This window comes from Mustela putorius, unplaced genomic scaffold (assembly GCF_011764305.1).
Source record: "Mustela putorius furo isolate JIRA1106 unplaced genomic scaffold, ASM1176430v1.1 tig00003834_pilon_pilon_pilon, whole genome shotgun sequence".
Taxonomy (NCBI): Eukaryota; Metazoa; Chordata; class Mammalia; order Carnivora; family Mustelidae; genus Mustela; species Mustela putorius.
Genome location: NW_025421987.1, coordinates 96,455,929 through 96,473,122, shown reverse-complemented (window position 1 = coordinate 96,473,122; position 17,194 = coordinate 96,455,929). Strand labels below are relative to the sequence as shown.

Here is a 17,194-nt window from a genome sequence, read left to right as displayed (position 1 = left end):
ACAATCTGTATTGGTACATAATCCTACTGAGAGTTCTATACACAAACCTCTACTGTGGTTTGTACCTTGTAAAGTCACCATCTGTTTTCATCTGTCAACTTGAAGGCAGAAGCCAATAAGGTACCTGGCCAAGAGAGTTTGCTGAAAGGGACTTCAAACCCATAAGATGGACCCTGGAGAAAGGAAGGCTGCCTTACTTCCAGCAGATACCAGGAATAAGGCTCACTGTCTCCCCCCCTCCACCCACCCTGGCTTTGCTCCCTCCCAGTATTTCTAATCCAGAAAAGCAAGCACCTTTGTGGAGAGAGGGGCTGCCAATTTCATAACAGCCCCTCCTGTCCCAGAACCACTAAGCTACTTTGCTCCCGCAAAGCCGGTTCAGCACCTGGGAGGACACAGGCAGTCCCTCTGGCAGAGAGAGCCCAGAATCAGCCTTCTGGAGAAGGCTGCATTCTCACTAGATTCTGCAGGGACAGCTGGAGTACACACACCGTAGCGTTAATGGGAAGGAAGTCCAGTTTGTCAGGCATCCCATCCTTACCAAGGTGGGGGGAAGGCAGAGTACAGAAGCAGATACAGGGACCCGCTAAGCCTCCTCTTCTTCGAGTGCAGCAGAGGTGTGAGTTCCAGAGAAGAAAGGAAAGAATCTGACTGAACACCACTGCACAGACCCCCATCAAACTCAACACCTCCCCACTTGTACCAACTTGGTCTTGAAAGTATTCTGGTGCTGTTTCATGCTCCAGCAGTTCAAGAGTGGCCTGCCAACCCTGACGCCCAGAGACAGGACCCTGAGAGCCCTAACACGTTCCTGGAGCATTCCTCCCACCAACAGAACACCACCCATGTGTGGTGGAGGATAAATTCCAGCAGCTGTCTGGGTTTTGTGCACACGCACCCCAGGCACGTCCTGGTGCCAGCGCTGGGATGCGGGTTCTGCAGAGGGCCATCTCTTGCCAATCCTCTGGCCCAGGCATCGTCACCACAGCAGCAGTGATGCAGTGACTCCCGGGGAGGGAGGAGGGAGGCAGTCCAGCTGCTGGCAGCCAGCCACTCCCAGAGCTCTTCCAGGGCTGGTCCTTGCCTAGCTCTCCGCCTGCCGGCTCAGGCCTCACCCCACCCCCACCCCTTCAGCAAAAGCCTAGAGCTGAAGGGGCCCATTGTAGAGCCCTGGAGGTGGGGTGGGGAAAGAAGCCAGGGCTGGGACTGGTAGAGCATTTATTCTGCAAGAAGGACTGCTCGTCCCCTCTGGACCACATCCATAACCAGAACCCCAGGAACTAGCAACACCCAGTGCAAGACAGGCGGCAGGGCGCAGGAGAGGAAGAGTCAAAAGAAAATTAGTTAACAAAAAATCCACTGCAAAAGAAATGTTGAACTACTTCCCACCCACTATATCCTGCCTCTCCACTTCAGCAATAACGGAACTGAGAACCTGAAAGGGAAGGGACTTGCCCAGTTCAAAGCACTCACAGGGCTATGATCTGGACCTGGGGGAGTGATTCTTTTCTAGCCACAGAGGGGCAGCTATGCCAAGCCAGGGAGGAGTAAAGATGAGGGGCCAGAAGAGGAGACCTGCTTTATTAAGAGACACAGCAAATAGGAGACAGGCAGAGAAAGGTAGAACCTGGTGTTCTCACACCAAGCTGAGGCCCTTCGCTCCAGGGCTCCCAGGAGGCACCATTGCTGAAGGAAGAGACCAGGCCAAAACTCTTAACTCCAACCCCCTCCTCAGTCACTTACCATGTACCTACTACGTGCTCACCCTGTGCAAGGGTTTAGGGAAAATAAAAAGGCAGGAGAAGTTACAGTCTGTGTCCTCAAGAAGATACTATGCGCAGGTTCTTTTTGTTTTTTTTAATGGAAAGCAATGGATTTTTTGTTAACTAATTTATTTTTTTTTAAGATTTTATTTATTTATTTGACAGACAGAGAGAGAGATCACAAGTAGGCAGAGAGGCAGGTGGGGGGCGGGGGAAGCAAGCTCTCTGCTGGGCAGAGCTGGATGCAGGGCTCGATCCCAGGACTTTGAGATCATGACCCGAGCTGAAGGCAGAGGCTTAACCCACTGAGACACCCAGGTACCCCAACTAATTTATTTTTAATAATCTCTACACCCAGTATGGGGCTCAAACTCAAGATCCCAAGATCAAGAAATGGATGCTTACCCCACTGTGCTAGCCAGGTGCCCCTATGTACAGGTTCTTTAAAAGCTTTATCTAGGGGTGCCTGGGTGGCTCAGTGGGTTAAGCATCTGACTCTTGATCTCAGTTCAGGTCTTGACCTAATTATTAATTAGCTCTAATGATCTTGATCTAAGATCTAATTATTTTTATCTAATTATTAATTTAAAAACAAAAATTCTTTATCTGCATTGACTGATTACAAACCTCCCCTTACTACCCTGCATTATTCCTGTTTTACAAATGAGAAAACTGAGGTTTGGAGAAGTGACCAGGATCACGGAGAGAGTAAGAGAGAAAGCCAGAACTCAGCTCCTATACAGCTGCACACTGCATTTCTTGGCTCAAAGATGCGGGCCCACAGAGTCCTATCATTAAAAATATACTGAATGGAGGCGCCTGGGTGGCTCAGTCATTAAGTGTCTGCCTTCGGCTCAGGTCATGATCCTAGGGTCCTGGGATTGAGCCCCGTATTGGACTCCCAAATTGGTCCCTCTCCTGCTTTCGCTGCTTGTGTTTCCTCTCTCTCGCTGTGTCTCTCTCTGTCAAATAAATAAACAAAATCTTAAAAAATATATATGTATATTTATACATACTGAATGAATTCAGGGATTCTGTGAGGAAGTTTAAGGAGAGGATAGAGGTTTCAGAAAAAGACAGGAGATTGCATACCCACACATAGTTCCACTCCTTCCCGAAGCCCCACCAAAACTACAATTTTAAAAAGAGAAAATAAAAACTTTAAGAGAAATTTGTTGAACAGCAGAAGTCCCTAAGGATGGGAAGGACAGCAGAAGAAAGAACCACAACAAAATTTTGGAAGCTGGAAAGCAGCTGGGCCAATGACAAGTGGGAGCCAAGCTGAGAAAAGTCACAACCCCCAAGGTGAGAAGCATCTAACTGACCCCACCGAAACCTCAAACAGCTTGGGAAATGGAAGTCTCAAAAACCTCTCCAAGAGGAAGAGGTGGCAGAGGGTAAAGTGCTAAAAATATAGAGTATTATTTAAAAGCTATTTAAGAAGCAGTAAGACCTCCCCACCCCCATGAAATGCCAATTGAATATTACCCCCACCTTAAAAGACCACCAGAGACATGAGTCAAAGCCAATCAGCAAGGGTCGTTTATTGCAGGTTCGAACCTGGACCTTCACCCACACCGTACAAAGCCATTGGATTACTATCCTTCTACCATCCTGTAAAAGGCAGGGATTCCCCTAGAGGGGATAAATGGAACATCCCTTCAGGCACAGAGGGCCTGACTGGAGAATGGGGGAGGGGAGGAAGGGGCAGGAGGGGGGGGTGTGCGCGCGCACACTACATCAAAAATTAGGAAAGCATACATAGATGTTGAGATTCCAGTCCCCTTCTTTACTTCTTCCTTGAACATGGAGCCTGGCTTCCACCTTTTGGCAGGAGACAAGAGTGTCTTTTCTGGATAATGCCTGGGTGGTTCAATCATTAAGCGGCTGCCTTCAGCTCAGGTCATGATCCCAGAGTCCTGGGATCAAGCCCCACATGGAGCTCCCTGCTTGGCGGGAAGCCTGCTTCTCCCTCTCCCACTCCCCCTGCTTGTGTTCCCTCTCTCACTGTGTCTCTCTCTGTCAAATAAATACATATTTTTTTTAATTTATTAAAAAAACAAAAAGATTGTCTTTTCTGGTGACTCTGACCAGGTCAAGAAATACATAAAGATACAAACACCAGTTCTCAACAAATGGCCCATCCAGGTCACCACACAAAGGAGCTCCATCAACAAGCCCATCCAGTGCTGTAGCTTCCCCACCTCAGCTGAGTGCAGACAACACAAAATCACCAGACACCCAAGGCAAGCCTCTAACACGGAGGAGAGAGAGCAAAATACATAGGAAAAGACAACCAAGAGGAAACAAACTATGCAGGAGAAGAAAATTTCAGACAAAAAAACGCTCATTAATATATATTCAGAGAGACAAAATATTGTCTTTCTGGATATTATTGGGGGGGATTACAAACACAGTAGGTGACATACAAAATTCAACAGATGCTTCCCCACTCCAACCAGCAGAGTTTGGCCCACAGCAGGTGCTCACTCATAGTATCTATGGATAGATGGATAAATGGATAAATGAAGTAGTGATTCTCAAACTTTAATGCACACAGATCACCCAGGACCTTGTTAAAGTGCAGATTCAGATTCCATGGATATGAGGTAGGCCCTAAGATTCTCCATTTCTAATAAGCTCCCAAATGACACATGGTTTGGTCCAGCAGACCACACTCTGGGAAGCAAGGGTCTTCTGGAGCTGTTCTTTGCACTGGCTAGGCATTAAAATTACTTGGAGCTAGCAGAGTGTCCACGTGGCAGCCCCACCCATTGAGACTCTAATCAGCTTAGTCTAGATGAGACTGAGACATAGCTTAAAGCCTCTCCAGATGAATCCAGACCAGAGTTGAGAACCAATGCTCCACAGAAAGCCTGTAATCGTGTCAATCATTTGACCTGGCCAGAACTGTCCTGTTCTCCCCCACTGTTGACACTGACCACTCTTTCTGAAGGCCCTTCTCACCGTGGCCATAAGCATCAGTTTACAAGATGACTTACTACACCGATGATGCTTCTCAATTCTGTGTAAGTCCCGTTAATGTCAGTGGATGGAGAAATCATTCTATTGAATTCCCAAGATATTCATTCTGAGAATGTTGTCCTTATTAGATTCTCACACTTACCCTAACCTTCCTAATTTCTTTGTTACTTTGGACCTTAAAACTTTCAGGTTAAGCCCTTTTAGGGAGGAGTTTTTTATTTGTTTTAGTGAAATGTGGATATTTTCCTAACCAAAAATCCTAATCCATTTTCCCAATGTTCCTATTACTAAAGTAGAATTTAGTAGTTTTGTATCCATCTCATCCATGCCAAACATGGGATAAAATAATATCAACAGACATTTACTGCTATCAAAATTGCTAAAATTACAATAGAAAGGATGGAGGATAAGTTCAGGTCTTTCACAATAAAGAGCAAAAGACATAAAGATGGCAAAAAGGAGAGAAAGAAATAAAACCAGATGATCGGTACAAAAAGGTCCAATATCTAAACAAAAGGAGTTCAGAGGAGAGAGGGGAGGGAGGGAAATAACCAAAATAATACAAGAAAACTTCCTAGACCTGAAGTACAAGCTTCCAAATCAAAAGGGTTCACTGAGCATATAGCACAAGATGAAAACAGACCCACAATGAGCTACATAATTAGGAAATCATTAGGAAACAGAATACTGGAGATAAAGACAAGATCTTACATACTTCTGGGCGAGGGAAAGGGTCCCACATAGGTCCCATACAGGATGTGGAGTGACTTTAGACTTCAGTGTTAACTCTAGAACCTAAATGCAATATCCGCAAGATGCCAAAGGAAGGCAATTTCCAACCTAGACCTTTACATTCACTTGACTGAGTTTCTAATATTGTGTCTTCTAGCTCACCAAGTTTTTCTTCTGCAGTGTCTAATCTGTCTTTAATTCCATTCAGTTTATTTTTTCATCTCATGCAATGTAGTTATTTATGTATTTATTTGAGAGAGAGAGAGAGGGAGAGCACAAAGGGAGAATAAGGGGGAGAAGCAGACTACCTGCTGAGCAGATAGCCTGACATGAGGCTCAATTCCAGGACCTGAGCTGAAGGCAGATGCTTAACTGACTGAGCCACCCAGAAGCCCCTCAAACAATGTAGTTTTTATTCTAGAAGTTCAATTATAATCTCTCTAAAAATACATTTTTTAGGAGTACCTGGGTAGCTCAGTCAGTTAAGCATCTCAGGGTTGTGAGGTAAAGCCCCATACTGGGCACAAAGCTCATTTAAAAAAAAAAAAAAAAAAAAAAAAAAAAGATGACAGATTTCCTATAGAAATGGAAATGAGAAGACAGTGCCAAAATATTATTTAAGTACTGAAAGAATAAACTAATGACCTAGAATTCTAGTCCAATGGAAATCTTTTTTAAGACTAGTGGTGCCTGGGTGGCTCTGTTGGTTAGGCATCTACCTTTAGCTTGGGTCATTATCCCAGGTCCCTGGGATCAAGCCCCACATTGGGGTCTGCTCACCAGGGAGTCTGCATCTCCCTCTGCCCTTCACCCTGCTCATATTCTCTCTATCTCTCTCTCTCAAATAAATAAAATCTTTAAAAAGAAAAAATAGGGCGCCTGGGTGGCTCAGTGGGTTGAGCCTCTGCCTTTGGCTCAGGTCATGATCTCAGGGTCCTGGGATCAAGTCCCACACCAGGCTCTCTGCTTGGTGGGAAGCCTGCTTCCTCCTCTCTCTCTCTGCCTGCCTCTGCCTACTTGTGATTTCTCTCTGTCAAATAGATAAATAAAATCTTAAAAAAAAAAAAAAAGATTCAATTTCCATTATTAAAAAAAGAAAAAGAAAAAATAAAAACTAAACAAACTTTTTAAACCTACAAAAGCTGAAAGAATTTATCACCAGCAGACCTGCATTACTATAAAAGAAGTCCTTCAGATAGAAGGAAAATAATACCAAAAAGAAATATGGATCTATGCAAAGAAATGAAGCACAAAGAGGGGCACCTGGGTGGCTCGGTCAGATGAGCATCTAATTCTTAGTTTCTACTCAGGTCATGATCTGCAGGTTGTGAGATCAAGTCCCTGGTCAGGCTCTACACTCAACACAGAGTCTGCTTCAGATTCTTTCCTTCTCCCTCACCCTGCCCACCCCATGCCTCCTCTTGCTCATGGTTTCTCTCTCTCTCAAATAAGTAAATAAAATCTTAAAAAAGAATAGGGGGCACCTGGGTGGCTCAGTTGGTTGAGCATCTCCCTTTGGCTCAGGTCATGAGCTCAGGGTCCTGGGATCAAGTATCACATCAGGCTGTGCTCAGCAGGTAGTCTGTTTCTCCCTTTCTCTCTGCTCCTCCTCCCCCTGCCCTTGTGCACTCTGTCTCTCTCCAAAGTAAGAAAAATCTTAAAAAAAAAAAAAGGGGGGGGGCACCTGTGTGGCTCAATCAGTTAAGCACCTGCCTTCAGCTCAGGTCATGATCTCAGGGCCTTGGGATTGAGCCCCACAACTAGCTCCCTGATCAGCAGGGAGCCTCTTCTCCCTCTCCCTCTGCTCCTCCCCACCCTGCGTGTTTGCTCTCTCTCTCTGAAATAAATAATTAATTAATAAATCTTGAAGAAAGGAAGAAAGGAAGGAAAAGAAAAAAGAAAAGAAGTGAAGTGAAGCACTGGAAATAGCAACTACATGGGTAAATAGTTTAGATGTTTTTATGATTTAGATTACTTTAAAAGACAAATGGACTGTTTAAACAAAAATAAGATGAGTATAGTGTGTATTTACAACGTGTATAAGAGTAATTTTTGACAACAGCATAAACGGAGAGAAATAAAAATTTTATACTATTATCTATTTATACTATTACTAATAAAAATATGGGTATTTATACTTGAAGGCAGACTGTAAGTTAAAGATGTATATTATGATTCCCATAGACAGTACAAGAAAACTGTCCTTATAAACATAAAAGCACTCTTAATTATAGGAAACTAACTAAGGGTTGCTGGGGTGGGTGGGGAGAGGGATGGAGTAACTGGGTGATGGGCATTAAAGAGGGGACATGATTTAATGAGCACTGGGTATTACATGCAACTGAAGAATTACTGAACTTTACATTTGAAACTAATGATACACTATATTTTAACTAACTGAATTTAAGTAAAAAAAAAAAGATGCAAAATTCTTTTTTTTTTTAAGATTTTATTTATTTATTTGTCAGACAGAGTACAAGCAGGGGGATGGCAGGCAGAGAAAAAAGCAGGCTCTCCGCTAAGCAGAGAGCCCAATGCAGGACTTGGTCCCATGACCCTGGGACCATGACCTGAGCCAAAGGCAGATAGATGCTTAACCAACTGAGCCACACAGACATCCCTAGATGCAAAATTCTTTTTTTTTTTAACTTTTTGTGTACTTTTTTTTTTAAGAGATTTTATTTATTTGAGAGAGAAAGTAAGAATGGGAAAGAGAGAGCACGAGAGGGGAGAGGTCACAGGGACAAGCAGACTTCCTGCTCAGCAGAGAGCCCGATGTGAGACTTGATCCCGGGAGTCCGGGATCATGACCTGAGTAGAAGACAGTTGCTTAACCAACTGAGTCACGCAGGTGCCCCTAGATGCAAAATTCTTAACAAATTCTTTAGCAAATAGAATCCAACAATACATTTAAAGACTAATACACCATGACCAAGTGGAGTTTGTCCTAGGAATGCAAAGTTGGTTTGAAACATTTGAAAATCAGTTTTAACAAATCAGTTAATTCAACATATTAACAAACTAAAAAAAAAAAAAAAAAATCTACAGTCACAGGAAAAAAAACATTTGACAAAAGCAAAATAGGAATAGAGGGAGCTTCTTCAACCTGATAAAGATCATATATGAAAAACCTACAACTAAGATCAGGCATAATGGTGAAACACTGAATGTCTTCCCCTGAAGATCAGGAACAAGTAATCTCATCTTCTATTCAACCTTATCCCAGAGGATATACCCAGTGCAATCAGACAAGAAAAAGAAGTAATTATCAGGCATAAGGAATAGAAAGGAAGAAGTAAAATTGTCTTTATTAGCAAATGACATGGCAGTCTATGTATAAAATCCAATGGAAGCTACAAAAAAGTAACTAGAATACATTTAACAGGTGGTAGGATGCCAGGTCAATATACAAAAATCAGTTGTGTTTATATATATACTAACAACAAACAATAGGAAATTGAAATTTAAAAATATCATTTTATAGTAGCATTACTGACAACAGCCAAAAAGTGAAAGCAACCACCAGTAAATGAATAAAGAAACAGAATGTGGTATATTCTCACCATTCAGCCTTAAAAGAGAAGGAAACTCTAACACATGGTACAACATGGATGAACCCTGAATACACTGTGTATGGTAAGTGAAAAAAGCCAGTCACCAAAGGACAAATACTGTGTGATTCTTTTCCTATGAGGTAATTTAGAATAGTCAAATTCACAAAGACAAAGTAGAACATGGTTCCAAGGGCTGGGGCGGAGGGGGAATGGAGAGCTATTGTTTAATAGGCACAGACTTGGGGCGCCTGGGAGCCTCTGCCTTCGGCTCCGGTCATGATCTCAGGGTCCTGGGATCGAGCCCCACATCGGGGTCTCTGCTCAGTTGAGAGCCTGCTTTCCTCTCTCTCTCTGCCTGTCTCTGTGCCTACTTGTGATCTTTCTGTCAAATAAATAAATAAAATCTTAAAAAAAAAAAAAAGGCACAGACTTTCAATTTTGAAAGATAAAAAGTTCTGGAGATAGATGCTGGTGATAGTTGCACAACAATGTGAATGTACCTAACACTACGGAACTATACCCTGAAAGACGCTTAAAATGGTAAATTTTACTACAGTTAAGATAAATAAAAAAGCCAAATACCATGTAAAAAATACCATTTACAATAACATAAAAAATATATAATACTTAAGTATATCTGACAAAAGATGTGAAAGAGCTGTATAAACTACAAAACATTGGTGAAAATCTTAAAAATCCAATACAGACATACACATTGTTTATTGGTGATAAGGTTCAACATGGATAAGATAATGGATACCTCCCCAAATTCATCTATACATTCAACACAATCCCAATCAAAATCCCAGTGGACTTTCTGGTAGAAATTAACAAATGGATTCTAAAATGTATAGGAAAGTGCAAAGAATGTGGAATAACTAAAACAATTTTGAAAAGAACAAAATTCAAGATCTTACCCTGATTTCAAGATTTTCCATAATCTACAGTGATCAAGATAGTGTGGTACTAGGATAAAGACAGACAAATTGATCAATGGAACAAAAAGAGAGTCCAGAATTACATCTACCCATACACAGACATTGATATTTGACAAAGGTGCAAAGGCAATTCCATGGAAAGACAAGTCTTTTCAACAAATGATGGTTGAATAGCTGGATCTCCACAAGCAAAAAGCTGAACTTCAATTCCTACCTTGCACCACATACAAGAATTAACTCCAAATGGATCACAGACCTAAATGCAAAACCGTAACTATAAATCTTCTAGAAGGGGGCACCAGGCTGGCTCAACCAGTAGTGTGACTCTTGATCTTGGGACTGTGAGTTCAAGCCCCCACACTGGGTGTAGAGATTACTTAAAAACAAAAATATTTATAAAAATAATAATAAATAAAACTTCTAGAGGAAAAATAGGAGAAAACCACTGTGCTTGGGTTAGGCAAAGATTTCTTGGACATGACACCAAAAGCAAAACCATAAAAGAACAAATTGTTAATAAAAAAATTTTTTTTTAATTGTTAAACTGGAGTTCATTAAAATTGAAAACCTCCACTTGTTAAAAGACACTGTTAACAGAATTAAAATGCAAGCCAAAGACTGGGAGGAAATATTTGCAAATCAAACAGAGACAATCCCAACATATTCAACAAAGAGTTTGTATGCAGAATATATAAAGAACACACAAAACTGAATATGAAAAAAACCCACAACTGAAAAATGGGTAAACTGTTTTTTTGTTTGTTTTTAAAAGATTATTTATTTATTTGACATAGAGAGAGCACGTGCACGCGCACAAGTGGGGGAACGGGCAGAGGGAGAAGGACAAGCAGCCTTCCCGCTGAGCTGGGAGCCCGATGTCAGCTTGAACCCAGGACTCTGGGATCATGATCCAAGCTGAAGGCAGATGCTTAACAACCGAGCCACCCAGGCGCCCCTGGGTAAATGATCTGAACAGACTCATCACCAGATATACAAATGGCAATCTAGCACATGAAAAGATGCTCAGTAATAAAAGCCACTGGGGAAATGCACATTAAAATCACAATGAGATAATCACTACAGACCTATTAGAATATCTAACATTAAAAAGACTGATCACACCAAGTGTTGACAAAAAAGTGGACAAACTAGAACTTTCATCCTCAGTTGGCAGATATGTAAAATAGTACAGCCACTTTGGAAAACAGTTTGGCAATTTCTTTAAAAGTTAGATGCATCCCTACCGTATGACTCACAATTCCAATCCTAAGTATTCACCAAAGAGAGATTAAAAAAAGAGATCTCCACAGAAAAACTAATACATATGTTCACAGTTCTATTTGTAATAAACAAAAACTAAAAAGAACCCATTAACAGGAAGATGGATAGACTGTGGTTTATACATATAATGGGATGCTACTCAGCAATCAAAAAGAATGAGTTACTGAAATACACAACATGAATGAGACTCAAAATAATTATGCTTAGTGGAAAAAAGCCAAGCAAAAAAAGGGAACATACTGTCTGATTCCATTGACATAAAATTTCAGGTAATGCAGACTAACACAGACAGACAGAAAGCAGACCGGTCTATTGCCTGGGGAAAAGGGAGAGCAAAGGAAGGGCAGGATGAAGGAATCAGGGAGGGGCACAAAAAACTTTTGGAAGTTTGGGAATAATGGTATGTTCATTGTCTTGATTGTGGTTTTGGCTTCCCAGATATACACATATATTAAAACTTATTGTTTTAAATATGTTCCATTCACTGGGCGCCTGGGTGGCTCAGTGGGTTAAGCCGCTGCCTTCGGCTCAGGTCATGATCTCAGGGTCCTGGGATCGAGTCTCGCATCGGGCTCTCTGCTCAGCGGGGAGCCTGCTTCCTCCTCTCTCTCTCTCTGCCTCTCTGCCTACTTGTGATCTGTCTCTGTCAAATAAATAAATAAAATCTTTAAAAATAAATAAATAAATATGTTCCATTCACTGTATATCATTATACCTCAATAAAGCTGTTGTTAAAAAATGAAAAGAATAAACACTTCATTTTTCAGACTGAAGCCCAGGGCAGGGGCTAATTAATCTTGGACTTAGGAACCAGAGTACAAGATCTGGGAGCATGATACTACCTCTCCAACCTCTGCCAGGAGGAGCCAGGGTCCCTGAGAAAACGGGAACCAGGCTGCCAGAGAGGCGTCTGAGCCCTGGACACTCTGTCCTGAGTGTAGAAACTGGAAACTGGAGCCCACAGACATTATCTTGCCCCAGGAGGTTACACAGCTAGTAAGTGGCCTAAACCTGGGTCTGTCAAAGTGCTTCTCCTCATCTACCGCAAACTCAAAAAAGCTGATCTGAAATATGATGAAGATAAATGCTTGTGTGTCTTGTGTTTAGAACAGACAAGTCTCCCCACTGAAGCTAGAGAGCCAGAACCAGTTTGGCCATTCGAGAAGAGCCAGGCACCATGGACACAGCAGCTGAACTTCCAGTGCAGAAGTGTTTGGGGGTGGCGGGGTGACAGGCAGGCGTGGGACGAAGCCGACAGTCGGTCTGGGCTTTGCGTGAGGAGCAGACTAACCGGCTCCTCCAGCACGGTTCCAGCAGCCACCTGCAGAAGGCTTTGCCGGGCCCTCTGCCCCAACAAGAAAGCATTACCTCCACCCACACAGGCTCAGACAAGGGTCTGGGGGGGGGGGGGCATCTTACTCCAAAACCACACTTTTGGTTGGGTCAAAGAAGGGACCCAGCTGAGGCCGGCAGCAATCCGGCACCCACCCTGACCCAAGGGCTAGAGAAAGAAGCAGGAATTCACATGGTACCAGGTAAGAGATGAACAACCCTAGGAAGAGGAGGTCCATAAACCGGCCAACCAAGCCCCTCTGGGCCAGGAATCAGTAGGTCTGGCATCCAGACCATGGGGGACCACAAGAAGCCAAATTTAGTCCCCATCCCCGCAAGCCCCACTTCTAGGCTGGGCTAGGAGCTGGCCCAGGCTGGTAGAGAATCCAGGATGCCGCAGCTGCCCCTCTGTCCACCTCCATGGGGTGAGGCTGAGCTCTGGGCCCCAGATGATGCCCAGAGTCCAGCAGAACGGACATCCCCTCCTCAACCACCCCACCTGAGAGCCCACACTCCGTATGAGGCCTCACCCGCAGTTCTCTGCCCTTCTGTCCCTGTTCATCCTTGGCCCTGGGCCCTGGGATATTAATCAGCTGTGACTAGAAGGTGTGATGGGAGCAGGTCAGGTTCACGCTCAAGTCACAAGCGTCCACACTCACATCTCAGATCACGTGGCAAAGAGGGTTCCTAGATAAGGTCTTGTTAATGCAATGCTGCCCCTTCCCTTTTATGGAATGTGTCTGGAGGACCTGAGGAAACCTGTGTTGATTGCACCATCTTGGCGCTGGCACGGAGGCACCCCATCAACAGGGGTAGACAGCTGGAGAGGTGACCACCTAGGCCTCTGCAACCTCAGCCTGGGGCTACCCCTCTCTGCCTTCTGCCCAGGCCTGGCAGCCGCCCAGACACCCTCATCTCCAGTCTAGACTCTAAGGAAATGCCCCATCACTCCAGTTGGCATTTTTAGTGGTTGGGGAAGGCATCCGGTCTTGCTGTTCAAAAACTGCACTGCTTCCTTCCTCCCAGGTTTAAACACAGGAGAGGGGACGCGAGCAGTCTGGAAACCACCCTCTCCTGAAATAACTGCAGCCCCCTGCTTCAAAACACACCAACTCCCGCTGCGAAGAGAATTCGGTTTCCTTACCTGCTGCCTTCTGCTGCCTCCCCGCAGACACAGTTTCGATGAGGTCCAGGCTGAGGTGGCAGAAGATCCAGTAGGACACACTGCGTGCTCTCGCGCAGTGGGTTCCAACTCTCCGACGCTCCGATCCCCAAACCCCTACATTTTGAGCTCCGCTAGACCCCGGAGCGATCCCCGTGCGGGGCAGCCGGCCTGCAGCTTACCACCTCCTCCTCCGCCGGCGCCTCCGGATCCTGGGCCCCTCAGGGGGCCCCTCTCCCTCCCGCGACCCCTTCTCGTCCAGGTATGTCTCCTGGACAGCCCGCACCACCTGTCCTTCCTGCACCCCAGGAAGCCAATTTGCTTCCTGCACCCCCAGGCGCCCTTCCCCCTCAGGCCCCTGGGGCCCCACAAGCCGGGCCCTCCCCACTAGCTCGAGTCTCTCCCGGCGAGCTGGGGCCGCTCCCAAGACCACCGCTTCCCGCCTGAGGTGCCCGCAGCTCTCCCAATACCGCCCCCCCTGCTCCCCGGAACTTTCGAGCCCCTCCCCGCGCTCCCAAGAGCGGTCCCCGAACTCGGAGAGCGGCTCCGGCTGCTGCAGCAGCCTGCGTGGGCTCCCCTCCCCCTGCTCCTGCACCCCGGCGCGGGCCTCCCCACGCTCCTGCACTGCGGGGCTGCCTCCCCCTTTCTCCTGGTGCTGCTTGCGGGGCCCCAGCCCCTCCTCCTGCACTACAGGCCAGCCCGCCGAGCCCGTCCACCGCGGCGGGCGCCTCCAGTCCGCGCCGTCCGACAGACCCCACACCACCCCCAGACTGGGCTCCCGGCCACCGCCGCCCCGTTCCTGCACCCCCGGGCCCACCCCGCCCTCCTCCTGCACGGCCGGACCCACGCCCCCCTGCTCCTCCACGCCGAGCTTCAGCCCGCGGAGCAGCTGCGGGCCCCAGCTGAGAACCCCGACTTGCTGTGGCTGCTGCTCCGGCAGCGCCGGGCTGAGCCCACCGCGCTCTTCCTGTGCTCCCCGCCCGACGCCCCCGGCCCGCACTGCCCAGCGCACTCGCCTGCCCCCAAGAGGCCCCGCGGTCCCACCCCTCCAGATGGTGCTGCCCTCCGCGCGCGCTCACACCGCCCCCCGCCCGGCTCCTTCCGCCCCGTACCCCTGGGGAGGGGGCTGCGCGTTGGCGCCCCCTCGGGTTCCGCGGCCACCCCCACGTCCCAGGCCTGCCCCCTAGCCCTAGCCTCCCGGCGTGGACGTCCGCCCGCCGGGCGCCGCGCCCAGCGCCGGCCCCCGCAGGTGCTGCGGCCCCGCGCGCCGGCCCGCGAGCCAGGAGCGCCCGCCCTCCCGCCTGAGTTCCTGGAGCCCGCCTGCGCGTGCGCCGCCCCAGGAGGGCGGGGTCCGGCGGGGTTGGCCCGCCCCCTTAAGGGGGCCAGGTCTCGCTTGCTCCTCCCCTCTTTCCTTTCTTCAGTCCCACCACCAATCCCTCTTCTTCTCGCGACTGAAATCTCCCCGCCCCAGATCCACCTTGCGCCTTCTTAAGTGCCTATAGGCAGAGGTGAAGCCGAAGGTAGGGAGTTCACACTGAGACTTTGCAGTCAACCAGGCCCAGTGGAGGAGCACTAAAACAGGAGTCTCGAATTCTCAGTAGCCCCAGTTCAGCTGCTGCCAACTTACCTTGTGAACAGTATGAAAAGTCATTTCCATCTGGTCTCAGTTGCTTTGTTTCTAAAATGGGGAGGCTGGATTGGGAAGTCTCCAAGGCCACAGTCCAGTGAATGTTTGCAGAGCGGGACTCATCTCTCAGCAGGAGCCCAAAGGCCTGGGAACCTGGGATACCCCTATCCTTTCCCTGGGGCCAAGGGAGGACATTTCAACAAGGGAGAGGTGGTTTCAGGCCTGTGACACTTCCTTTCCTGGCAAAGGGGCCTTCCTCCCTCCTGCCCCGCTCCCTCTTGGATGTTCTCCTCCCTGTAGCCACAAAGAAGGAGAAAATTCAGAGCTCCTCCTCCCAGGGTAGTGCAGCCCTCAGACCCAGATCCTAGCTAGCTGAAGGCAGCCTTGAGCCATGGTGCCTAGAACCCAAAAGCTTAAGGCCATTTGGCACTGTTACTGACTACCTCATCTATAAAATGGGTACAATAATAAAACAAGTCCAAAGAGAACTGTCCCAAGGATCAGACATCAACAATCCGTGTAAGGATGGCTCTTTCAGCACCCCTATTGTCAGGCATTGGGCCCCAGGGCCCTGGCCAGAGGGCAGGAGGGCAATGAAAAAGGGATGGGCTCCAGACACATATGGGGGACTGGATGGGGTAGATTTGCATCATGGTATCTTGCCCTCTGAGGTAGGCAGGGCAACTTTCCACAAAATGATTTTTTTTTTTTTTAAGATTTATTTATTTTTGAGAGAGTGAGAAAGAGGGCAGAGCATAAGCAGGGAGAGGGGCTGAGGGAGAGGGAGAGAATCTCAAGCTGCCTCCTGGAAAGCACAGAGCCCAGTGCAAGGTTTGATCCCACGCTGAGATCATGACCTGAGCCGAAATCAAAAGTCAAGAGTCAAGAGTCAGCTGCTTCATCAAGTCACCAGGTGCCGCTCCACTAAATCATTTGATAATGTTGTAGAGCAGCTTGCCTTAATCAGGAAGCCAGAGCCACCAAGCAGAGGGTGAATACACCCTACCTGGTCCAAGAGAGAGTCTAGGGCAGGCAGGACTGACCCTGTTGCCTGATCTCAGGGGTGAAGCCAGCGAGGAAGGAATCTGAGAGGCGTCCTCTCCCAGATTCCTTCACACTACCTCAGTAACGACCCTTGCTAAGGTTTAGGGAAGCTTCCTGTGGGTAAGACCCTACTTGGCATGTATTCCCATCTAACTTCCACCACAATTGAATGAGGTACTCATTACCATCCTCACTTTTTTAAAGATTTTGTTGGTTTATTTGACACACACAGAGAGAGAGAGACAGCAAGAGAGGGAACACAAGCAGGGGGAGCGGAAGAGGGAGAAGCAGGCTTCCTGCAGAGCAGGGAGTCCAACACAAGGCTTAGGCTCGAGGCTAGATCCCACCCCAGGACTCTGGGATCATGACCGGAGCTAAAGGCAGCCACCTAAGGACTGAGCCACCCAGGCACCCCCTACCATCCTTATTTTAAAGACAGACTTTACATCATTAAGTAATTTGCACAGGGTCATACAGCTGGTAGTATTAAAATCAGACTCCTGATCCAGTTTTTGACTCCAGAGTCCACTCAAAAGCACAAACTCACAGAAAGCAATGCCAAACCCAGGAGCCTCACCTTGGGATGCATTTGGGGGGTCAAGAGATGCAAGCCTATAAATCAAGCTCCAAATCAAACAAAGCAAGAAGTCGAGGCACTTGTATCCTGGTCTGCCTTGCTAGGTATTTGTCTAGGGAGGCCAACTGCCCTTTCTTCCACCTACCCTCCAGTTGCCCACAAGCCAGATCCATGCCTCTTACATCCCTAGTGCAAGGTT

At 46.9% G+C, this 17,194-nt stretch overlaps 1 protein-coding gene across 3 annotated transcripts in view; it reads right to left on the bottom strand.

The window, feature by feature from the left end:
• TNK2 (tyrosine kinase non receptor 2) overlaps positions 1 to 15,045 on the bottom strand; it is a 46,112-nt gene extending 31,067 nt beyond the window's left edge. For 2 of the 3 annotated variants that reach the window (XM_004745366.3, XM_004745369.3), the window contains exon 1: positions 13,730 to 15,044. The gene's annotated coding sequence lies outside the window, so the exon portion shown is untranslated. Of the gene's footprint in view, positions 1 to 13,729 lie in introns of all 3 variants that reach the window. The other variant, XM_045088765.1, reaches the window with a different exon arrangement.
• Between the last annotated feature and the right edge of the window lie 2,149 nt (positions 15,046 to 17,194).